Raw genomic sequence first — 25,716 nt, 5'->3', positions numbered from 1 at the left:
AATCAGCACTTGAACATATTCATTGCTTCAAAAAATTTTTTAAAAAAGATACCATACAATACAACAATATGGTCAGACAACACCACTACTACTAAAAATTCCATACCCCTCCCTTATATCCCCCTCTCATAGACATTTAGCTTTGGTATATTGCCTTTGTTACATTTAATGGAAGCATATTACAATGTTACTGTTAACCATAGACTCCAGTTTGCTTTGATTATATTTTCTTCCAATACCATCGTTTTTCAACATTATGCATGGTTGACATTCTTCTTCACATTTATTCTTCCACATGTAACAACATTTTTATATTTGCACATTTAGTCACCATCATTGACCACTCTAGGTTTCACTAAATTATATAGCTCCATCTGTATCATCTGTCTTACCTTCTGGTGTCATACTTGCCCCTAGCACTCTTCTTTCAGCTTTACTCACAGAAATCTTTGTTTGGTGTACTTATAATATTGTGCTACCATCACACAGTATTATGCTATTAGTTTCTGGATCTATGCAATCAATTCTGTTGAACATTCTATACTCCTTCAGCATCAAATGCCCGATCTCTACTCTCTTTCTATCTCCTGATAACTTGTGTTCTCAGCTTTTGACTCTCAAAGTTTGCTCATTAATGTTAGTTCATATTAGTGAGACCATGCAGTATTTGTCCTTTTGTTTCTGGCTAAGTTCACTCAAAATAGCATCCTCAAGGTTCCTACACATTATTATATGTCCTGAGTTTTTGTTCTGTCTTACAGCTACATAATATTCCATCATGTGCACATACCACTTTGTTTATTCACTTGTCTGTTGATGGACATTTGGGCTGTTTCCATCTCTAGGCAATCATGAATAATGCTGCTGTAAACATCGGTTTACAAATGTCCATTTGTGTCTTAGCTTTCAGTTCCTCTGAGTATATACCTAGTAATGGAATTGCTGGCTCATATGGCAGTTCTGTACTTAGCTTCCTGAGGAACCACCACACTGCCTTCCAGAGTGGCTGCATAATTCTGCATTCCTGCCAACAGTGAATAAGTGTGCCTCTTTCTCTACATCCTCTCCAGCACTTGTAATTTTCTGTTTTATTGATAATGGCTCTTCTTGTAGGTATGGGATTATAACTCATTGTGGTTTTGATTTGCATTTCCCTAATAGCCAGTGAAGTTGAGCATCTTTTCATATATTTTTGAAACATTTGTATTTCCTTTTCGGAAAAGTGTCTATCCATGTCTTATGCCCATTTTTTAATTGGGTAGTTTGTCTTTCTATAGTTGAGTTGTAGGATTTCTTTATATATTCTGGATATTAATCCCTTATCTGATATATGTTTTCCAAATATTGTCTCCCATTGTGTAGGGTGCCTTTTTACTTTTCTGACAAAGTCCTTTGATGTACAAAAGTGTTTAACTTAGAGGAGATCCCATTTATCTCTTTCTTCTTTGATTGGTCACACTTTGGGTCTAAGGTCTAGGAAGCTACCTCCTATCACAAGATCTTTTAAGATATTTCCCTACGTTTTCTTCTAAAAGCCTTATGGTCTTAGCATTAATGTTTGGGTCTTTGATCCATTTTGAGTTAATTTTGTATAAGGGGTGAGATAGGAGTCCTCTTTCATTCTTTTGGATATGGATATCCAGTTCTCCAAACACTATTTATTGAAGAGGCTGCTCTACCCCAGTTGCTTTGGCTTGACTGCCTTATCAAAGATCAATTGTCCGTAGTTGAAAGGGTCTGTTCCTGAGCACTCAGTTTGATTCCGTTGGTCAGTATATCTATCCTATGCCAGTACTATGCTGTTTTGACCACTGTAGCTTTGTAGTATTCTTTAAAGTTATATAATGTGAGACCTCCCACTTTGTTCCTTCTTCTCAAGATATCTTTTGCTATTGGGGGCACCCAGCTCTTCCAAATAAATTTGGTTATTGGTTTTTCTATTTCTGAAAGTAAGTTGTTGGGATTTTAATTTGTATTGCATTGAATCTATAAATCACTTTATGTAGAACTGACATCTTAACTATAATTGATCTTCCAACCCATGGACAGGGTATGTTCTTCCATTTTTTTTTAGGTCCTGTTTTATTTCTTTTAGCAGTTTGTTGTAGTTTTCTCTGTATCTGTCTTATGTGACCTTGGTTAAGTTTATTCCTAAATACTTGATTCTTTTGCTTGCTATTTTAAATGGAATTTTTTTCTTGATTTCCTTCTCCTGTTGCTCATTGCTTGTGTATAGGAACACTACTAATTTTTGCACATTGATCTTGTAGCCTGCCACTTTGCTGTATTCGTTGATTAGCTCTACTGGCTTTGCTGTAGATTTTTCCAGATTTTCCACATATAGGATCATGTTTTACTTCTTCCTCTCTGATTTGAATTCTTTTTATTTCTTTTTCTTGCCTAATTGCTCTCACTATAACTTCCAGCACAATGTTGAATAACAATCATGACAGTGGGCTTCCCTGTCTTGTTCCTGATTTTAGAGAGAAAGCTTTCAGTCTTTCCCCATTGAGTATGATGTCAGCTAGAAGATTTTCATATATTGCCTATCATCTTTAGAATGTTCCCTTCTATTCCTATCCTTTGAAGTGTTTTCCTCAAAAAAGGATGTTGAATTTTGTCAAATGCCTTTTCTGCATCGATAGAGATGACCATGTGGTTCTTCTGCTTTGATTTGTTGATGTGGTGTATCACATTAATTGATTTTCTTGTGTTGAACCAGCCTTGCAACCTGCAATAAATTCCACCTGGTCATGGTTTATAGTTCTTTTAAGGTGCTGCTGGTTTCAATTTGTGAGTGTTTTGTTGAGGATTTTTGCAACTATATTCATTAAAGAGATTGGTCTATAATTTTCTTTTTTTGTAGTATCTTTGTCTGATTTTGGTATTAGGGTGATGTTGGCTTCATAGAGTGGGTTAGGTAGCCTTCCCTCCTCTTCAATTTTTTTGAAGAGTTTGAGCAGGATTGGTATTAATTCTTTCTTGAATGCTTGGTTGAATTCACATGTGAAGTCATCAGATCCTGGGCTTTTCTTTTTTTGGGGAACTTTTTGATGACTGACTCAATCTCTTTACTTGTGATTTGTTTGTGGAGGTCTTCAATTTCTTCTCGAGTCAATGGTGGTTTTTCATGCTTTTCTAGGAAGTTGTCCATTTCATCTAAGTTGTCTAGTTTATTGGCATATAGTTGCTTGTAGTATCCTCTCATTATGTCCTTTGTTTCTCCAGGGTCAGTAGTTATGTGTCCCCTTTCCCATTTCTGATTGTGTTTATTTGCATCTGCTTTCTCTCTCTCTTTTTTTTTTTTTGGTAGCCTAGCTAAAGGCCATTCGATTTTACTGATTTTCTTAAAGAACCAACTTCTGGTTTTGTTGATAGTCTTTATTGTTTTCTTGTTCTCAATTTTCTGCTCTAATCTTTATTATTTCTTTCCTTCTGTTTGCTTGGGGTTAGTTTGCTGTTGTTTCTCTAGTTCTTCCAAGCGAACAGCTAAGTCTTCAATTTTTTTCTCTTCCTTCTCTTTTAATATAGGCATTTAGCACAATAAATTTCCCTCTCAGCACCATCTTTGCTGAATCCCATAAGTTTTGGTGTGTTGTGTTTTCATTGTCATTTGCCTCAAGGTATTTACTAATTTCTCTTGTAATTTGTTCATTTACCCCTTGATTCTCTAAGAGTGTGTTATTTAGCCTACATATATTTGTGAATTTTCCAACCTTCTGCCGTTACTGATTTCCAACTTCATTCCGTTATGATCTGAGAAGGTGTTTTTTATAATACTAATTTTTTAAAATTTGTTGAGACTTGCTTTGTGACCCAACATGTGGTCTGTCCTAGAGGATGCTCCATGAGCACTTGAGAATAATGTGTATCCTGCTGTTGTGGGGTGTAGTGTTTTATAAATGACTGTGAAGTCTAGTTCATTTATTGTATACTTCAACATCTCTGTTTCCTTATTGATTCTCTGTCTAGATGTTCTATCCATTGATGAGAGTTGTGTATTGAAGTCTCCCATTGTAGAGGTATTTACTTCTGCCTTCAGTGTTCTTAATGTTTGCCTCATGTGTTTTGGGGCACTCTGGCTTGGTGCATAAATATTTATGATTGTTATGTTTTATTGATGAATTTTCCCTTTTCTTAATACATAGTGTGCTTCTTTGTTTGTGTTAGTTGTTTTAAATTTGAAGTCTAATTAGTCTGATATGAATATAGCTACTCATGTTTTTTTCTGGTTGTTGTTTGTTTGAAATATCTTTTTCCAATGCTTCACTTTCAATCTATTTTTTCCTTGTGTCTAAAGTGAGTTTCTCATAGACAGCATATAGATGGGTCTTGATTTTTAATCCATTCTGCCAGTCTATGTCTTTTTATTGTGGAGTTTAATCCTCAGCATTTAGTGTTATTACTGTAAGAGCAGTACTTTTTTACTATTTTGTTTTTTGGTTTTTATATGTCATATCTTATTTATTTCTCTCTCTCCTTTTTACTCTTTCTGATAGTCTTCATTTCTACACTCTTCTCCAAACCTCTTTCTCCTGTCTTTTCCTATCAGCCTGCAGCACTCCCTTTAGTATTTCTTGAAGCGCAGGTCTCTTATTCACAAACTCTCTTTGTGTCTGTTTGTTTGAAAATATTTTAATCTCTCCCTCATTTTTGAAAACAGTTTTTCTGGATATAGAATTCTTGGTTGGCTGTTTTTCTCTTTCAGTATCTTAAATATATCATACCACTGCCTTCTTGCCTCCATGGTTTCTGTGGAGAAATCTGTATGTAGTCTTATCGAGCTTCCCTTGTATGTGATGGATTGCTTTTCTCTTGCTGCTTTCAGAATTCTCTCTTTGTTCTTGACATTGGACAATCTGATCAGTAAGTGTCTTGGACTAGGTCTATTGGGGTCTATTCTGTTTGGGGAATGCTGTACTTCTTGAGTCTCTAATATTCTGTCTTCCATAAGAGTTGGGAAATTTTCAGTGAATATTTCTTCTGTTATTCTTTCTGCTCCTTTTCCCCTCACTTCTCTCTCTGGGCCACCTATAACATGTATATTCGTGTGCTTCATGTTGTCACTCAGCTCCCTAAGACTGTGCTTGTGTTTTTCAATTCTTTTCACCCTCTGTTCTTTTGTGCGTATGAATTCAAATGTCTGGTCTTCCAATTCACTGATCCTTTCTTCTGCTTGTTCAAATCTACTGTTGTATCCTCCACTGTATTTTTTATCTTCTTCATTATGCCCTTCATTCCTATAAGTTCTGCTGTTTGTTTTTTCATACTTTTGAGTTCCTCCTTATGTTCACCCAATATCTTCTTTATATCCTTTGTCTCTTTTGCCATATCTTCCCTCAGTTCATTGATTTGATTTTTGAATTGATTTAGGAGATTTGTTTGATTTTTTAAAATTAGTTTCAATTTCTATATCTCAGTTGAAGTGTTAGTGTGTTCCTTAGGCTGGTCCATATTTTCATGTTTCCTAGTATGGCTCATTACTTTTAGTTGTTTAGGCATCTGATTTTCTTGATTAGTTTTTTCTGGATTTCCTTTTTCCTCTTTCACCTAGGGTTTTCTTGTTGGTTGGCTTTGTTCTCTATGTGTTCTTTGGTGTGCAGTTCAGCTTATTCTAGACCTCTAACCTTGCTTCTGTTTAGTTGATCAAAAATTTTCACTTCTTATTTTTCTGATTCTTGTCCTGCCTGTATGTAACCTTTTTGTGAGGGTCTCCCCAGATATGATCAACCCCAATCAAATTTTCCTAGTCCAAAGAGGTCTAGGTCTCAGGAAGCAGGTATGAAGTTTCCCTGAGAATGATACCCTGCAGGTTGTTAGACCCTCCTGTAAAGTCTCTAGACTCTGTGCTTTTCCTATCCTGTCCAGCAGGTGTTGCTTGTCAACCCACACTCCCCACCAATGTAAAGAGGTGCCACAGGTACCTTTAATTCTCTGCAGACCCTGTCCCTGCCAGAGGTGTGGCTGACTCAAGCTGATTTTTGTTCCAGCCCCTGGGGTCTGAGTTCTCTGAGACCTCTGTGACCCGCCAGTTGAGCTTGGCCCCATCCCTTTGTTTTGGGGAAGTTATGCCCTTTAGGGAACTGTCTCCCCCACTAGACTCATTACTTTATCTCTCAGACCTATCTTAGCTCCACACTTGCCTTGATCCAGTGGCCCATTGCAAATATCTGAGGCATTCTTTAACGAGCTACTTAGAATAGTTATTTCAAAAAAATAAAAAAGAAAGAAAAGAAAAAAGAAAGAAAGAAAGAAAACCCTTTTTGAGGCTTTTCCCCAGCCCCCAAGTTTTCTCAGTTCATGTATGGGCTATTAAAAGATAAATGCTTTAGATTGTTATCTCTTTCACCTGAATAGTTACTCTCAAACAACTGCCTGGGGCAGTGCTGAAGCAGGAACTCTTATGGGCTATTGAAAAGTAAAAAGATAAACAGTCAGAGAGTAAGAGAGAAGAAAAAAAAAAAGCACTTTTCAGAGCCACAGCCCATTTTGGTTGCCGTCTCTATGTTCCCCTTTTCTTGGATCCCAGCCCTTTTCCAGTATTCTGAACCCCTCCAACTCCAAAAGTCTCTTTTTTGTTGTTGTTGATGTCAGCCCTGCCCCCTCTCTGCTGGATGGATTCCTTCTGGTTTCTTTGGTGCCTGCTTCTGGTTAATCTGTGCTTGGAGCTTTTATTCAGCAGTCTGAATTTGTTAATTAATTCTGCACTTGGTGCCATGTTGAGCCCACCTCATTGCTCCCAGCACAGATTGTTTCTTTTCCCCTTGGGGAACCAGCTCCAAGACAGTCTGCCGTGCCTGGGGGGAGGGGGAAGGGGTGACATCCCCCTGGCCAGGTAAAGTTACAGTTTTTTGCTGCAATCTCAGCCATTCCACCCATTCCACATTGGTGTATGATGTGTAACTGGTCACAGAAGTCCCTGAAGCAGTTGTTCCGTATAGTTCCTGGCTATTTAACAGCTGTCCTAGAGGAGTAAGTAGATTCCACACCTCACCATTCTGCCATCTTGCCCCGCCTCCGTATGGCCAATTGATTTTTGGCAATGGTGTCGGGTCCACTCAATGGAAAAAAGTAGTCTTCAACAAATGATACTGGGAAACCTGCATATCCATATGCAACAGAATGAAAGTGAACTACTGTGGTGACTTGGAGCTGTATGTACTCCAGAAAAACATGTTCTTAAATTTAGTCCATTCCTGTGGATGTAAACCCATTGTAAGTGGTACCTTTTGATGCGACTACTTCATTTAAGGTTCGACCCATCTCATTCAGGATGGTTCTTATTCCTACTTCTGTAAACCTTTATAAACAGAATGGATACAGAGAGTGAGGGAGAAAGCCACGGAAGCAAGTAGCTGAAAGCAACAAAACCCAGAAAAGAAGGGTGAGACCAGCACACGCCACCATGTGCCTTGCCATATGGCAGAAGAGCCAAGGATTGCTGGCAGCCAGTCTTTGGGTAGAAAGCCTTTAGTTCAAAGGCCTTGATCATGCCTTGATTTTGACATTTTCTCAGCCTTATATTTGTAAGTGAATAAATTCCCATTGTCTAAGTCAAACCATTTCATGATATTTTGCTTTGAACAGCCTAGGAACTAAAACACCTACTTCATACCATACACAAAAGTTAACTCAAAATGGTTCGAATATCTAAATAAAAGAACAAACTGTAAAATGCCTAGAATTTAACATAGGGAAGCATCTTCATGTCCTGTGTTAGGCCATTGTTTCTTAGACTTCACATGAAAAGCACAAGCAACAAAAGAAAAAATAGATAATGGGACTTGTGCTGGTCTGAATCTCTTATGTACCCCAGAAAAGCTATGCCATTTTAATTCAATCTTGTAGGGGCAGACTATTGTTGGGTAGGACCTTTTGATTAGATTGTTTCCATGGAGATGTAACCCAGGCCATTCAAGGTGGGTCTTAATCCCCTTGCTGGAGTCCTTTAAGAGAGAGACATTTTGGAGGGAACTCAGAGCCAAGGAAGCTAAGAGAGAAATGCTCAGAGACATTTTGTAGAGAGCCATTTTGAAACCAGAACCCAGGAGAAGAAAGACCAGCAGACATCACCATGTACCTTCCCATGTGACAGTGGATGCCCGGATACCATCGACCTTTCCTCAAGAAGGTATTTACCTCTTGATGTCTTAATTTGGACATTTTCATGGCCTTACAACTGTCAATTTTCAACCTAATAAATCCCCATTGAAAAAGCCAACCCATTTCTGATATATTGTGTTCTAGCAGCTCTAGCAAACTGAAACAGGACTTCGTCAAAATTAAAAAAATTTGCTTATCAAAGATTTTATCATGAAAGTAAAAAGATAGTGTACAGAATGCAAGAAAATATTTGGAAACCCCTTATCTGATAAGGGTTTGTTATCCAGAATATATGAAGAAATCCTACAACTGAACAACAAAAAGACAAACAGCCAATTTAAAAATGGGCAAAAGAGTTGAATAGACATTTCTCCAAAGAAGACATACAAATGGCCAATAAGCACATGAAAAGATACTCAAAATCATTAGACATTAGGGATATGGAAATCAAGACCACCAAGCCATATCATTTCACACCCACTAGAATGCCTATTATTTAAATTTTAAAAAATGGAAAATAAGAAATGTTGAAGACTATGTGGGGAAATAAGGACATTAATTCATTACTGGTGGGAATGTAAATTGGTGTAGCTGCTGTGATAAACAGTTTGGCAGTTCCTCAGAAAGTAAGTTATAGAACTGTCATATGTCCCTGTAATCCCACTTCTAGTATATATCTAAAAGAGTTGAAAGCAAGGACTTGAATTTACATTTGTACATTGATGTTCATGGTAGCATTATTTGCAGTTGTCAGAAGATGAAAGCAACCCACATGGAAGCAACTCATATGTCAATAAAGAGATGAATGGATAAACAAAGTGCGGTATATGCATAGTGGAATATCATCCTGTCTACAAAGGAATGATGTTTTGATACATACAACTTCATGGGTAAACCTTGAAGACATTATGTTGGGTGAAATAGGACAGACACAAAAGGACAAATATTGTGTGATCTCACTGATATGAAATAATTAGTATATCAAATCATAGAATCAGGAATTAGAATACAGGTTACCAGGGGCCAGACTCTTGGGTAGGAAATAGGAAGTTAATACTTAATTGGAGCAGAATTTTTGTTTGGTATGATTGAAATATTTCCGTAATGGGTGGTAGCGATGATAACACAACATTGTGAATGTGATTGAAACCACTGGATTGTATATTTGTATGTGGATTAAAGGGGATATTTTAGGTTGTATATATGTTACTAGAATAAAAATTTAAAAAATATGAGACTGTGCAACACAATGAACGCTAGTGTAAAGAGGGACTTTAGTTAATAGTACAATTATAATAATGTTTTCTCATCAGTTTTAACAAGGGTACTTCACTGATACAAACTGTTAATAATAGGAGGGGTATTATTAACTGTGTTTTCTGCATTCTTTTTCTGAAAGCCTACAATGTCTATAGTAAGTAACTGAGTAAGTAAACAAGGAAACAAAACACTCTCACAAAAGAAATCTTCAGGTTCAGATGGTTTCACTAGAGAATTCTACCAAATATTTATGGAATAATTAATACCAATTCTATACCATCTCTTCCAGATAATAGAAGAAAGGAATGCTTCTTGCTTCACTGTATAAAAAGTATCACCCAGTTTCTAGAAACAGACAGTACAAATAAATAAATAAATAAATAAAACTGCAGGCTATTATCCCTCATGAATATAGATATAGAATTCCTTAACAAAATTTTAGCAAATAGAATTCAGCAATTTATAAAAAGATTTATGCCATGACCAAATGTTGTTTATTCTAGGGATGTGAGGCTAGTTCAATATTGGGAAATCAATGAATGTAATTCACCATATTAACAAGCTAGAAAGAAAGACCACGCAATCATATCAATCAGTATGGAAAAGTATTTGATAAAATTCAACACCTATTTATGATAATAACTCTCAGAAAAATAGGAATACAGAACTTCCTCTACTCAATAAAGAGTATATCAAAATCCCACAGCTAACATTACACTTAATAATGAAAGATTTTCTACTTTCCCCCTAAGTTCGGGAAGAAAGACAAGGATATCTGCTCTTGACACTCCTATTGAACATAGTGCAAGAAGTTCTAGTCAATGAAATAAGGCAAGAAAAGGAAACTAAAGTTAAAAAGTAAGGAATAAAACTATTGTTCTATTGATGATGTGATTTTTTGCATAGGAAGTCCTAAGTGAGCTACAAAAATAATCTGAAACTAATAAATGAATTTAACAGGGTTGCAAGACACAAGATAAATATTTAAAAACAAAAATCAGTTTCTGTATACCAGCAATGAAAACATGGACATTGAAACAAAAATTGCCATACAATTTACAAAGGCTCAAAAGAAACATGAAATACTCGAGTGTAACAAGGTCTAACACTTTTATGCTGAAACTACATAGTGGGGATGAAAGAAATCAAAGATTTAAATAAATGGAAAGTCAAACTGTGTATAAGGTTTGGAAATCTCTCCAAAGTATAGATGCCAATTTTCCCCCAACTGATATACATACAGATTTAATGTAATTCCTGTCAAAATTCCAACAATGTGTTTGTATAGATATAGATGGCTGTGTTCTAAAATTTATTTGAAAACAGAAGAACTAGCATAGCTAAAACAATATTGTAAGAGAAAATGAAAGTGGGAGGAATCAGTCTACCTGATTTTAAGACTTATTGTATAGCTACTGTGATACACACATAGATCAACGGAACAGAATAATGAACCAAGACATATACCCAAATGAATATTTCCGAATAATTTTTGGCAAGTGCACATGAGCAATTTAATGGAGGAAAGATAGCTTTTTCAATAAATGGTCCTAGAGAAATTGGCAAAATTATAAACTTCTAACTAAATCTCATTACATATATAATACTTAACTCAAAATAGACCATAGATTTAAATGTAAAATGTAAAACTATGAGGCTTTTAGAAGAAAACGTAGGAGAAAATGTTTGAGATCTAGGACTAGGCAAAGGGTTCTTAAACTCGATACCAAAACCACAGTCCCTAAAAAGGAAAATGTGATATATATGGGACTTCATCAAATTAAAACTTTTGCTTTGTGAATGACTTTGTTATAAGGATGAATAGACGAGCTACAGACTAGGAGAAAATATTCGCAAACCATGAATCTGACAAAGAACTAGTATCTGAAATATATAAAGATCTCTTACAACTCAGCAATAGAAATCAAGTAATCCAATTAGAAAATGGGCAAAAGACATGAACAGACACTTCACTGAAGAGGACATACAGATGGCAGATAAGCACATGAAAAGGTGTTCATTGCTATTAACCATCAGGGAGATGCAAATTAAAAGCACAATAAGATAGCACTGCTTACCTATCAGAATGTCTAAAAAAAATAATGAGAATAACAAATGTTGATGAGGTTTCAGAGCAGCTATATTACTTATGCATTACCGGTGAGAGTTAAAAAATAGCACAGCCATTTTGTAAAACAGTTTGGCAGTTTCTTAAACTAAAAATGCACCTATTGTATACTTCTGGGCATTTATCCTATGGAAATGAAAATGTACATTCACATAAAAACCCATCACTAATGTTCACACAGTTTTTTTGTGATAGCCAAAAACTGGAAACAACTCAGATATCCTTCAAAGAGTGAATGATTAAACAAATTGTGGTACATCCATACCACGGAATACTACTTAGTGATAAAAAACAGTGAACTATTGGTACATGCAGCTACTTAGGTAGATCTCCAGGGCATTAGAATGAGTAAAAAAAGCCAATCCCAAAATGTTACTGGGGCCCCCATTCCTTCCCGCACTTGGATCCCAGAACAATTCCTGACAGGCTTGTGCCACTAAAATGCAGGAGATTGGAAGGTATTTTCCTGGGGAATTTGACCAGCTCAACAAAAGACACTAGCAGTGCTAACAACCATGACTTCCCCAAGCCAATCACTCTAGGTGTGCCTTGCCCAGTGGTAGCCACTAGCAGCATGTGGCTACTGAGCATTGAAGTGTGGTTATTCTGATTTATGATCAGCTATAAATGAATTTTGAAATCTTAGTAAAACAATGTAAAATATCTTAACTTTTGTTACCTGAGGCAGCCCCTGGCCTGAACAAATTAGGCCTGTGGACCTTGGCGCACAGCAGTCTGTGTGACCTAGGCAGCTAATGTTTAACCTACCATCTTTGTAAACCAGTAAAGAGAAAAAGGGTAAACCGTAACTTTAAATGGGAAGTAAGCAGGAGGTGAGAAACTCTTGGTCTCACAAAAGAGCAAGAATGTTAATCTAGTCTACCTGTTTCCTGTCCCCCCAGTGTTGTCACTCTTGTGGTTGTTTACAAAGCCCCATCCTATAATTCTTTCCTTCCTGCATCACCCCCATGTCAGAGGATGTCTCCCATCCTTAGGAATGTCTTTGTCTTAAACCCTTATGACTGGCTTGCTGCCCTCTTTCAATCGCATGGCCACCTTCCCTGTGAAAGCAATACCTGCCCGGTGAGAAAAAAGCCATTTGATTTCTGCTGATTTCTGCCTCCCTGTGAGTAAGCCTCAAATGAAGTTCACGTTTCAGAAAATGCTCGGCGTCTTCTTTGGTCTTTTGACTGGCAAAGCCCCCTCGGGCTGTGACATTATCTGATGAAATTATAATTTTGATATTAAAGTAATAAAAAATGATTAAGAGACTGAATTTCTCCCAGATTGAGGTCAGGTTAAGCAACTTTTCTGGACCCTCAGTGGTTCATTAGTAAATCTAAAGCAATATGTTATCAACATGAAGAGAGCAATCAGCCTGGAAACTGAGAAAAAAGAAAGTCCTGGCCATATGGATGATATATATGATCTGTCTCTTTCTAGGTAGTTCCTTTTGATATACCCCCTCTCCCCCACCCCCAGTGCCAGAAGTAGGCAGCTCTTCTGGGTACATGAAAGGTTTGTTGTTTCATCCTCCTGAATTTGTCTTAAACTCTGAGTGAAATTTGCATAGATCCTGGGAAATAGCAATGAGGTCCTTTGTGTTTCAGGAGTGTGTTCAGTAGGTATGTTTGAGTGACTCATGCTGTCTGGATTGGAATCCCAGATCTGTACCATAGTAACTGTGTGCTTTGGGGAGGTAACAATTCTCTTTGCCTCAGTATCCTCACCTGTAAAAGGAATAAAAATAATAGCCTTCTTTGTGTTATTATGAAGATTTCACAATTTAATGTGTGAAAAATGCTTAGAAGTGGCTGACACATGGTAAGCATAGTGTAAATGTTAGTTATCATTATTACTGCAGGCAAGTGATTCTAATATTATCTCTTTCTTTAGGACAGCCTGTGCGGTAAATAGATACCCAGTGTTATCCGGGAATCTGAATCTTAGAGAAGCTGCTGCTTGCTCGTCACTTCAAAGTCACTTTGAAACCTAAGCTTTTCCCATCTTGTCATCTTGCCCCTTACAAATCTCTGCATCCTCTTGCTGGAAGAAGCTTTTTCAATTATTCTAAGAGGTTACTGAACTCAAGTGCAGAGTGGGTAGTCCAGAGCAGCCCTCAGACTAGCTGAGTACCCTTGAACAAGCTGCTTAACTGCTCTTCTGTAGCATGACATCATGAGCGTTTCTCCCTCACTGGTTATTACAAGGATAAGATAGCTAATGTACGGAAAGTAATTATTAACGTTTTTAATAACTTATTTTATTATGAATATTACCTAAGTCTCAAAGTTGGTTAGTGGTGGAGATACAACTGGAACTCTGGTAGGTCTTTTTATTCAGTGTTCTCTCTTTTCCACTTTGCTATCTAATTGGCTACTTTTCATTCATCCTTTTACAGTCTCTGTTTATAAAGTCTGAGTTGTTAGTGAAGATTTTGTAAGAATATTTTCCAAGAATTTTTTGAACTGCCAAAGCCAGAGATTTAGGATGTAGCTTGGTGCTGAAGTAATTGGCTCTCTTAGTCTTGCATTATAAGAAGTTCACTTTCAGAATATAAGGTTGAGAATCATGAGATGAACTCTCACATTTTGGTAATTACTTTAAGGAATAACTTACCTTTTAAAAATATATGTTACCCTGCTGCAACTCCTTCCTTCCTTCATCACACTGTTTTGAGAATCTCATTATGTATGATACCAATCTTTTTTTCTGAGTTTCTCTTCTTAACTGTTTCCTCAAGTACCGTCACTTAATATTATTTTCTTTTCAGTTTATCAACTAGTTGGGGGAAGCAGTGTATTTTTTAGAATTTAAGAGTTTCTTATGGGAATACAGACATGATTTAATCATAAAGATTTTCTACCTGCCAGAGAATTGAGGCATCATGGAAGTGGTACTTGAAGCAAGCGATGCACAATTTGCTACTGTTATATCATGTCAGCAGACAGTTCTTGATTGGAAATTAATTCAGAAAGTCTCATTTATATATTGAGCCAAGGAAAGGATGCGATGTTTTAATACCTCTGTAAACTTGACCTTTGTTGTTTTTTGTGAATTGGATTGATTTGGCCATGAACAACAGAGAACTCTATGGTGTTCTAATATTGCTAAAGTAATTATCTTCTAAACTAGCCAGAGAGTTTCCTTTAATTTAATTATGTTCCCTCTTCCTGGTAGTTAACGGAGATTATCATATGCCTTCATTTTCCCAACATGAAATTTTGAAATAAAAGAAGTAACAGCATTTTTTAAAATAACTGAGAGAACATCAGGAAAACAAATTGCAAATATCTTTCCATTTTGTCATAAAGAAGCTAAAAAAAAAATTAAAATTTTCTTACTTTGATATCAATTTAAATTACAACATTTCTTCTGTTTTCGTAGCAGTAGAGTAAGACAGAGAAATATTCTCTCATAAGGACTTTATTCCCTGAAATAAATCTCTAATGAAATCTTAAGGATCTCTACCACCCTCTTCTTTTGGTCTCCATGGTTCTTCTGTTGATTATTGAGCTACCTTATTGTGACAATCATGTTAAACTTTTCAGCTACTTTTTTTGTGTTCTCCCTCTCAACTTGTAGTTTAGAGGAGTAAACAAATTTCACTTTCTCGTCTTGTAACCGGAATCAAGTTGAGCCAGAAAAGTTTTGTATTCTTCATCCATGCACATGCATGCATGCATGCATCCATCCATCCATCCAGTTATTAGATGGTAACTAATTCAGCATTGTGATGAGTATCACGAAAACTGCAAAAGTATTATTGGAAAATTCCAGACCTCAAGAAACTTGTCTTTATGGCTCCTCTTTTTTCTTTTCCCTTCCTTCCCCTCTTCTCCTAACTCCCCAAAGAATTTGAGACTGCATACTAAATTATCACATGTATAAAAATGCAAGTAATAGAGCAATTAGCCATAAAACAGAAAGAGGGACCATTTAAGTAGAAGTCAGTGAGTCCAAGGAATGAGAGTTTGGTTGTAGGTTTCCTGGCCCCTAAGGTAAAAAAGGAACTCTGGGTTATGTAGTATTCTTTTTCTGATCAGAAAGAGCATTACAGTTTTTCTACCAAGAGAAATCTCTTTGGGATGTAAATTCAAGGTGGAATTTATTGATTACAAAGTGAATATTGACTTTAGTACATTTTTCATAAAAAGGAAGAGGTATTGGGAGGTAAGCTCCCTATATGCAGGGACTTTGTCTGTCTTGTTCACTGTTAAATCCCCAGGCTCAGTAAAGTGCCTGGCTCATAGTAGGTACTTGAATAGAGTGGTTCAATTAAATTGGATTATTCATTGGATAATTTTGTGATGACTTTTATTAACAATGAAGACACAAACATATTCCATGGTTTTGAATGCCTTCTTAGAAATCCATCCTTCGTCCTGAATCCCTTCCCCTTCTTTACTTACTTCAGGTCTCAGGTTTAGTTCCGATTTCTTTGTCATAGTATCTCTTAGAAAGAACTTCTTCTTTGGAGTTCTTTCTTCAGCTTGAAAGGATACACTCCCTGTGAGAGTCTTTGACTAGTGTCTATTTCCTGTAATAGCTTTTTAAATTAATAAAAAAGCTATTTCTGAATAAAAATGAAGATAATGGATGAAAATGAAGGTACTGATAAACAGTCATGGTGATGATGACCAGAAAGGTGATCATGGCTACTGTCTTGAATGTTGATCATGTGCCAAGCCGTTTACTTAGATTATTTCACTGAATCTATGAGGAAGGTATGGTTATGAGTCCCATTTTTCCAGTAAGGAAAATAAAGCTTAGAGAAAATTGATGACTTGGATAGAGTCATGCACGTGTTTGTTTGGTATAGTCCAGGATTCAAATCCACATTCTCAAACACTGCAAAATTGTCTCCTTAGACTATTTTGGGAAAGTGTCCTTGGGCTTATAATCCAGAGGAACAAAATGACAGACTCCTCATGTATACTGAGTAATGTGACGTTACCCTGTGACACAATAGCAAGGGTCTCTATTATCTCATTGTGAGGTTTCAGCCATGTTTCTTACCAGGAGCAGAAAATGGAGAATCAGAGGCCATATGACTCTTTCTTTCCATTTTCAGGGGCTTGGAGTGGGATGCTCTTTTTCCTCATCTTCTTATGATGCCCAGCCCCTTTGCAGAATACCTGTCACAGGAGTTGCATTTGTGAGGAGTTAATTGCACACTTCATTTGTTCATTTGAAAATCCAGTGTTTATTGCAATGTGGAGCAGCCATATTATAGGTACTTACTGAGACAAATTAAATGATTCGATGTAGTAGCTAAAGTCTGATTTCCTTGTGGAATCATGTTTATCATCACCCAAATTCAGAGGCACAAAATAGCACATTAACATTGGTAACTTATTCATAACATTTTTTTTACCATGTTTGTTTATTGTTAGAAGCCAATCCAAACCCCATCTGTAGGATCACACATGCAAAAGGATGATGATTAAATATTAGGGAGCTCATAGGGGTGAAGAATTGTGGCAAATTTAGCATTGTAGCAGAACTTCTGCCTCCTAGTTTCATGTATGTAAAAATTGGGGGGGGATTTCAAGATTTTTCTTTAAGGGATTGGCTGTCTGCCTCTTCAAGGCTTTAGGACTTTCACAAGTAAGTGTACATAAAAGGCATTTTAAAAAACATATTAACCCAGGAGGAAAAATCAGGTCCTTTTGAACTTTCACTTTACTATTACTGAACTTTCCTCAAGCTTTTTTCTTTCACAGACTCTCCCACCAGGAAGAGAAAGCACGTTCTTCTGTGTTTCTCACAATCCTAACCCCTTAAAATAATGGTCTCCTTGGCTCAAAGAGAACTTTTTGGTTATTAGCTGCAAAAAAAATGAATTATACTAAAACTAACTCTTTTTTTAATGTGAAATTTCATTTTAGAGGGGAAAAATATCTCATCTCAAGTCCCAGAATATGTAAGGTTAATGGCAAACTTGCTCCAAGGAGAGAAATTTAAAAAGTAAAATTGCTAAGTCTGCTGCAGCACTGATCAAGCATATTGTTCCCTTGATTCTCGAAAATTGCAACAAGCTCTTTAGAAAGGTTGAAAAGAAGCCCAAGGAGTGCTCTCAGTTTACTTTATCTGTAAATATGGGTTCTCTGTTCCCCGTGGTGGTTCAAGGTTGGGGGTGGGGGTGGGGAGATGTGCTGGAGATAATGGCCTTGGGTGGCACCTGGCTTCCCCTGGCGGAGAGGGCTCCATGTCATTCCAAATGACAGATGGTTCCCTCTATTGGCTGAACTTACATTCAGCCCTTCAAGCTGAGCCAACCTGGGAGGAACCACTACTGGTCTCACTGATTATTAAAATAAAGTTTTGAGTTTTGTATTTAAAAAAACAACCATCTGTTACTAAGTGCATTGCAGAACTTGTGACAGTTATTTTTCTTTCTTTCTATTTTTTTATTTTGAGAAAAATTTTTAAAAAATAATCTCCAAATATAGCATACCCATTATCCAAAAATGAACATCAATTTATCATTGGTCAGATTTTAGGTTTTTTTTTTCAATTAAGAAGTTATTGATGAAACTAAATTCTCTTTTAACTACCATACCTTGTCCTTCTCCCACCCGTCACCCCCACTCAACAAGTATGTATTGAATGAATGCTTATCTGTTTTCAATAACTGTATTGAACAGACCATGTAACATGATGTGGACCAAAAGTAACTAAAGAAAGGAAATAATTACCTTTAAACAAGATCCTAAGAAATGAATAGATGTTTATAGTTATGGCATTTTTGTTTCACAGAAGGGCAAGTGAAGGAAAAGCAGAGATAGAGATTGGAGCAGAGAGGAGTTTACCAGCTGGAGATTAGTAAATTGTCATCAACTGATTTACAGGTGGTGAGCTCTCTTTGACTTTCTTATCATTCCCCATCTTAGAGTTATCCCAGCTGGTAAGGTGAGGATGTGGGGCTTTCACTTTGCCTGAGCACCTACCATTTGTCAGGAATTGTGCTTGGCATTTTATCCTCATTTAAAAAAAAAAAAAAGTTTTTCCTCTAAATAAATGTGCTCTTCAGGTGTTGTACTCATTTGACAGACATGGAAAGAGAGGATCAATGAAGTTGAGCAGCTCCGTAGCACATAGGTATTAAATGACATTGTTAGGATTCAAATCCAGGTCAGTTGGCCAACAATCCATGTTCTTTTCATTGTCAGATTCTTCCAGATTCTAATGGACACCAGGGTTTTAAAGGAAAAAAAAATAACCTGACCTGTAAGTAGTTATTCAGAAAAGCTATTTGGCATAGACCACCACAAAACTAGAGAATTACTCTTCCTCATCTTTTTGCAAAATGGAAAGCTCCAGGGCCAGAACTGCCAGCTCCTGAGGAGGGTCAAATTATGTGGCCCAAACAGCCCTGGACTAGGAATCTGAAGATGGAGAGTCAAGGTACTCTTCTGCCACTTCCTTCATGTGATTTTGTATGAGTCACTTAAGTACCCTGGGCCACAATCTCTCTTCTGCAGAGTAATGATAATGTACAGAAATAGTGCACGTACCTTTATCCTGCCCTTTTAAAAATACTGACATAGCCATGCTAGCTCACTATTTCTGGTGAATGTTGCTAATGGAATTGTACCTGGAAGCCACCTGGATCACTACCAAAATAATAATCAGAGTTTTTTGTTCATGATGTAGGTATCCCAGGACTACCTGCCTGCCTATACCTGCCATAAAAGCTTCGTGCACCCTGCCTTTGGGGGCTCCCAGGAGCAAGCAGTGGTCTGGAAGGTAGTGTTTACTAATTTTAAATGTTTTCAAAGATTTTGGTATAATTGACTTGCTATAGGCATCCTTAAAACAGTAGTCACTTTCCTAAGAACGTATAAAATAGAACTTTTAAAATGGTAAAATTTCAAGGCTAGATTTCCTTGGAGAATTTACCCTCTTTTGACTTCTATTTGTAGCTGCCATTTTAAAATGTGGATATAAATATTTTTTCAGTTGAGTAAAAGAGTGATGACTTCACTTTGGAAGACAGCATTACCTTTCCTTTCTTTGAAATGTAGCTTAGCTGTTGCTTGACTGACATGCTATTATATTATTCTCCCCCCACCAGACAGTTGCACATATTTAATAATTTTTATGTATAAAACATAAGGTTATACAGTTACAAAGCCTAGTTGTTATGCCTTGCATGGCTTTGAAAATGATCTTTGAATTGAGATGGAATTAGCAGCAACAGGAACATGCCTTTAATATGATACGTGTTTCCTGGAATGGCATGGGATAGTTCTTGGTCAGAGGAAGTCCTAGTGGCCTACTCTAGGATAGAGAAGGGTAAGTTCTATAAAAAGGCTTGAAGATAGAGTGAAAAACTGCTTGTCTTCATATGCCTTTGAATGATTTCACTAGATAATTTTGATATGCAAATTTAAAAATAGTTAAAAAGGGGGAGACATACTAATCTGGTTGATATTTTCCCAGGATGATGTCAGTGGACTTAGGCATTGCGCATATACTCCTCCTCTTTCCTCACTCCTTCTCATCTTAACTCACTTAAGAGAGAGAGAGAGAGAGAGAGAGAGAGAGAGAGAGAGAGAGAGAGGAGTCCTATGTTCCAGAATACAAAGATACTACATTCCTTTTCTCACTTCACTTGAGACCTAGTCTCCCATATCCACTTTGTATTATCTGCCTACTTACCCACCATCTTGCCTTCCTTTCTCTCTCATTCCATGGTGACTTGAAACCCATGGGCTTCTGCAAAGTTTACACAATCAAGCCATGTTGCCCCCAGAATTTCTTGGATTATGAGACATTGCTGCATCTTCTAGAAGTGCTCCCCAAATTCAGATTGTGGTGGGATGAAGCAGACAACTTAATGTGACTGATTTCTCTCTGGTGAGTCACCTGCCTGTCCAGGGAGTTTACCTAAAAAGCAGAAAAGGTCTCAGGACAGTAAATGAAATGAGGTGAAATGGGGCACTTGTATTATGTGCCTCTTTACTATGCATCTTTGAATGTAATTATTTTATCCTTTTGCTGCTGTTCTGGTTTGTATTTTTAAATCCTGAAGCAAGGCTCTTTTTAACATGAAAGCTGTCAGATATAAAGAATATATTTAAAAGGGTGGCATTTTAATATCAGCAATAGTAGAAAGAGGAATTGTAGGTTATAACTTCAAGTTTTAAAATCCCTACTTATTCCTCCTGGCTTATTAAAAGACTTCCTCTTTTCTCTCTTTGTAGTAAAGGGGATGTACCTATATACTCCAAACACCCTTCTTTGCTGTCTCTCCTCTTTAAGAGGACTGGCACAGATGTCTGCTATTTGCTGTGTGATCTCAGTGAATTCACTTAACTTCTCTAAACTCTAGTTTCTTCATCTTTAAAATGAAGCTAGGAACTACCTCATATGGTGTTTATGAAGGATTAAATGACAATTTAAGTAAGTCGTTACAAGATGCTTGGTTCATATTAGAACACAGAAGCTCTTTAAACATGGTAGCCATAATGATTATTATAGGGAAATGTGCATTTACCAACTCTGTGTTGGTAATTAAAGGTAGTATTTTCAATATTCTGTTTTTCCAAGAATATTTTCTGTTGTAATTTTCAATGAGACAATAGAGATATCTGAGACCAAATGATAATAATAATAATAATAATAATAATAATAATAATAGGTAAAAGAAATAACCTGGCAAAATTCCATGTAGGTAATCTTTGGTAGTCATGATCCTGTACAAGCCTCATTGCTTTGAGATTAAATGCTGTCAGTCCAAGAGCCATATCTGATTGATGCTTTTATTATTTTATCATCTAACTTTGTGCTGTGCTTTCATTCCAAATCTTCTCATGTACTTGGCAAGGTGATCAAGGAAGTTCTGAGTCTAAATTCTGTTTTTACTTAAAACCAAAACCAAAATCACTAGATGAGATAATGGATGGAGATTAAGTATTCTGAAGAGAGGAGCTAGAAAATGCATAGATCTGTTTCCTAAATGTTTCTACTTGCTTCCACTTCCAATAAGACTGAGTAAACTTTACTGAACCTGACATTCTCACAGATAACAGCTATAAAGTTTGACCAAAAAAAAATTACCTTAAGGTACTGGAGAGTGAAAATAAACAGATTATGGAGGGGAGTTGAAACTCAAAACTTAGAAGAGACCTATTTCACAGCTTTAAGACTGAGAGAAGGCTGAAGTTAATGTCACTTGGAATGACTAATCTTCAGTAGAAAACCTACAGTATTTTTGACCTGAAGAACCAAAGAATGATCCAAAAAGTAAGCAGGAAAGAAGGAAGAGAGGAACAAGGACTAGGAGGAGGCAACAGAAAACAAGCAATAAAATAGTAGCTCTAAATGCAACCATATCAATAATTACATTAAATGTTAGTGAACTAAACACTTTTAAACACTTAAAAGGCAGACATTATTAGACTGGATAAAAATGCAAAAATAACTATATTCTGTTAAGATACATCTTTTAAATATAAAGACACAGCCAGGTTTAAAGTAAATTGATGGAAAAAGATATACCATGCAAATTGTCAGCATAAGAAGTTTAGAGTAGCTTTGTTAATATCACACAATTTAAGAAAAGAATATTATCAGAATTAAAGAATACTTTATAATAATAGTGGGGTCATTACATTGAGAAGACATAGAAATTATAAATGTGTATGTACCTGATAACAAAATTCCAGCTGAGATCACTTTATGTATTTTTGAGTCTAGAATTTTCTGAGTACTGTTCAATATTGAGTCAAGAGGCATAGGTGGCTCATCACTTTGAGATAAAAATCATTTAATAAAATCTTGGAGTGAAAGCTCAACACAGATGAGGAAAGAAGGGTAGTTGGAGAATACAAATGTCAGTGTACCTATCTGCTTATAAGTTCCTCACTACAATGTTTTACCATGTGTGTTTATTGTATTTAATGCATTTTAAGTCCAAGCACCTCCCGTGATACAGGACTCAAGCCAAGCACCTTCATAATATATTCCTTCAAACAGTATTCATATTTAATCATTATGCATCAGGACAGCTATTAAGTCCATTCTGGTTAGTACCCTTGCTGTACTAGTTGTTAAATATTGTAAGCCCTGCTTACAATAGTAATATAAGTTAGGAGTATGTCCCCCATTTGTTAGTGAAGAATCTGTGGCTCTTTCTAATCTTGCCCAATGCCATGTAACTGGTGGATGACAGAGCCTGACTTCAAATCCAATCTGTCTGTTTCAAAAGCTTCCCCCACTGCTCTATACTGTCTCTTCTGAGGAAGCACTACTGTATCTGGATATTAGATCTACAGTGCCTTTTCCTGGACTCCCTTGAGGACAAATGAACATTTTAATGCTGTGTCTGGCTATATTCTGGGTGTAATCGGTGGCTATGAAACATGGAGAAACTTGCTATTTCATATGGAAACAGAGCCCATGATTTTGGCTCATTTTGCAGGGTGCACTATTGTATGAGCTGTAAACCTGAAAACTTCACATGTGTGCATTCTTGATGGAATTCTGTATCTCCCATAGACATCTTTATGGAAAGACTTTAGAGATTGGGGACAGCTTTCCAAGATATCCATGTTATCCTCTGCTCCCTGTGACGTGAGAGCAGGGCAGCAAGACTGGGTCCTCACCAAGCCTCCTGAGTCAACAATGCATGGGGTCCAGAGGGATGTGTGATCATGTTTAAGGGTCTGTGCATTTGAGTTTTACTGCTTCCAATTAATCCAGCTCTATTTCTTAAAGGGTTGATATTTCATACTTGTCCATTTTTACTATGTATCAAATAGTATACTGGATGTTCTTGCAAATATTAGCTCCCTGAATCATCATCATAAACTTAAGAAAGATATATTATCCCCATTTAAGAAATAATGATACGGAAGCTTCCGTAGTGTGTGCTCTTCTCCATAACATAGGACCCAAACAGTGGGTTTTGGCCTCACTGTGCTTGCATGTGAGATTTTCTATGTGATTTCTGTGCTATATGTATGGGTCCCTAACATGGAGTCAGGCAACCTGGGTCCTGGTCACGGCTCCCTTACCAGCCAGCTAAGAAATCTCGATCTCATTTGAGGTAGCTTATAGCCAAACTTAAATAAGATTAATAAAATATACATAGAAAATCAGGAAACAAATCTGCTAACCCCTACTGCTAATAGAGTTGCAAATACACACTGAGCATGAAAATTCATTGAGAGTTTACTGGCAGGCACAGCAAAAAGAGGGAAACACAAGAAGTTTCATTTTCTCATTATCAAAAAAATTGGAACATGTCTGTTACTGAAAGGAAGCAAAGCTTTTCCTACCTCTAAACACTGAAAGTAATTTCTCATATGCTCTCTCAGATCTCCTCTAGTTGTTGTTATTTTATGAAAATGGGGGCTATACCCCCTATCTTTCAGGATATTGATAGGGTTAAGTGAGACTACATTTGTGAAGATAGTCACACAGTGTCTACTGGGAGTTCTCAATATATTTATATATTAGTTTACTGTTTGCCTTTCTGTATAACTAATAAAGGTTCATGATAGATATCACAGGAGAGTCAGACTATGGTTAACTTTCTTAAAACTCCATACCCTGAACTATGTGGGTTAACTAGCTATGTTTATTTCAGAGCCTTAGAGAAATGGTGCAGCTTGACCAAGGCCAGCCACATCTGTGAGTTTTAGTCAGAATTTGAACCCCTAGTTCTCTGCTACCAAAGCCCATGTTTTTTCCAGTATACTAGGCTGCTTCTAAAATATTGAATGATTTAACAGGTTTGGCACTGTTCCCAAGAACTATTCTGATTTATATAGTAGACAGTGTGAAGAACCAGCACATACTGGGTTAGAATTCATGACCTGTGAAATCGCTGATGGAGAGTCATGACTCAGAAGGCTCCATGTAACCCTTGACACATCAGAGAACCTTTAAATGTCCATATTTTGTGTTTGTGCTTTGTTTTTAAAAACTAATTTCTCAGTCAAGACTTGAGGACTTGGAGAGTGACAAGGGAGTAAGGTCACGGTGGGGACCATCTGTGGCAGTTTTGCCAATACAGTTGGAATGTTCCTCAACTGTAAAGCTTATTTAATGAAAAGAGACCCAAAAAAACCTTTTTGCTAATGTGTAGTGCTCTCTTGTCAGTTTGAAATGAGCAAACTGTCAGCCTGTCGATTACCATGCATGCAGTATATGCTCATTAAATCTTGTGCTGTGGGTTTCTTCAGGTTGTCAAACTGCTTAATTGAAAAAAATGTGTAGTGTCGCTCTTATGGGAAAGAGGCAGGAATCAAATGTTTGGAGAGCTTACTCTTAATATTTTGGAGTTTGCTTTTAACGGCAGCCAGAAATTGTTCTGTTTTCCAGTTTTGATTAAAGGACTCTTCTGCATTTTTTTGGTGTTTTGTTTATAATTCAAACACTGTAATTATAATGGAGTTGCTTTTATAATAGAACTACTAAATCATTCTGCCAGCAGATAATAACCAGAGGGAAGGACTCTAGTTTTTTGTGCTGTAACTGTAAGACCAACTTGGATGTATTGGGACTGAAACACGTTGGGACTAGGAGATCTGAATTGGGTTTTAGTCTTGCTACATGTCAGTGAGTGCTCCCCATTTGTAATAAGTCTGTGCCTCATAAACATCTCAGGGGGCAGATTAATTCTTTCTGAAGCTAGTGCCCGTAGGCTACGGGCTTTTCTCAATTTGTTTGTACTTAGATTTTTAGAAAATACCATTGACCATGCTCTACCTCAGACCAAGTAAAGCAAGATTTTTGGGGGGTAAAAACTATTTTTCAAAGCTCTGCATGTGATTCTGTTGTGAGCCAGGATTGAGAGAGACTGGGCTGGATTGATTTAAGTAGTCCAGTATCTTAAATCCAGACTAATCTCACCAGCCTTTATCATCAACCCTGCCCACATCAACCAATGTTTCCTAAAGAGTTAAAACCCCTTTAGGGTTTCAGAGAGTTAAAGATGATGGCTTTTGAGCTCCTCTTTAGAACTGAGATTATTTAAGGATGTGTCCCAGCAATCTTCATTGTTTTTGAGAGCTCTAGGTGATTCTTCTGCACTAAACCTTGAGAATTTGCTAAAGAAGCAAGATAGTCTTTTAACTGAACTTCAGTAGAACTTCAGAGGAGACTGTGCAAGTTACAGTAAATTCAGGGCAGGTTTTTTTTTTTTTTTTTTTTTTTTTTAATCTTAATTTTATTGAGATATATTCACATACCACGCAGTCATACAAAAC

The 25,716-nt window shown here is 36.7% G+C and overlaps 1 protein-coding gene across 7 annotated transcripts in view; it reads left to right on the top strand.

Annotated features, from left to right (window-relative positions):
• FHIT (fragile histidine triad diadenosine triphosphatase) overlaps window positions 1-25,716 on the top strand; it is a 1,654,094-nt gene that overhangs the window by 412,719 nt on the left and 1,215,659 nt on the right. For 4 of the 7 annotated variants that reach the window (XM_037799397.1, XM_037799409.1, XM_037799381.1 and 1 more), the window contains one exon: window positions 19,151-19,243. The exons of 2 other annotated variants lie outside the window; for them this stretch is intronic. The gene's annotated coding sequence lies outside the window, so the exon portion shown is untranslated. Of the gene's footprint in view, window positions 1-18,876; window positions 18,902-19,150; window positions 19,244-25,716 lie in introns of those variants that run through there. One more of the 7 variants, XM_037799400.1, reaches the window with a different exon arrangement.

Source organism: Choloepus didactylus, chromosome 1, assembly GCF_015220235.1.
Source record: "Choloepus didactylus isolate mChoDid1 chromosome 1, mChoDid1.pri, whole genome shotgun sequence".
In the NCBI taxonomy this organism is placed as follows: Eukaryota; Metazoa; Chordata; class Mammalia; order Pilosa; family Megalonychidae; genus Choloepus; species Choloepus didactylus.
This window is presented reverse-complemented; position numbering and strand designations above follow the sequence as displayed.